Source organism: Geospiza fortis, unplaced genomic scaffold (assembly GCF_000277835.1).
Source record: "Geospiza fortis unplaced genomic scaffold, GeoFor_1.0 scaffold450, whole genome shotgun sequence".
Classification (NCBI taxonomy): Eukaryota; Metazoa; Chordata; class Aves; order Passeriformes; family Thraupidae; genus Geospiza; species Geospiza fortis.
The window spans coordinates 2,119,855-2,120,254 of NW_005054416.1; positions in this window are offsets into that span (position 1 = coordinate 2,119,855).

A 400-nucleotide genomic window follows, 5' to 3' on the forward strand; every position below is an offset into this window, starting at 1 on the left:
ATGTTCTGTTCCCAAATAGGAAGAAACACTTGGAAATAACACGGGATTCTGGGCTCAACAATACGGAGGGCAGAGGCTGCCGTGGAGTCAAAGGAAAAGCAAAGGGCTTAAGTTCTGTGAGTCTGATCCCCCAAAAAGCTCTTGGGAATGTAGTTCTGATCAAAGTGAGGTACTACACAAAATTAGGGTGGTTTCTCACAGCATTTTGGGGGGATAAAAAATCAGGAAGGGAAAATCCAACTAGTATCAGGAAGTTTTTGGTGTAAAAAAGTTTGTAATGCAAAATAGGCAGGTTTTGTTGGAATGATTTATTCAGACTGAGGTAAAAAGGGATTATTTTAGTGCTTTCTTCAGGAGAATTTGAATCAAAAGCTTTTTGTCCGTTCCAAGTAGAATCAGG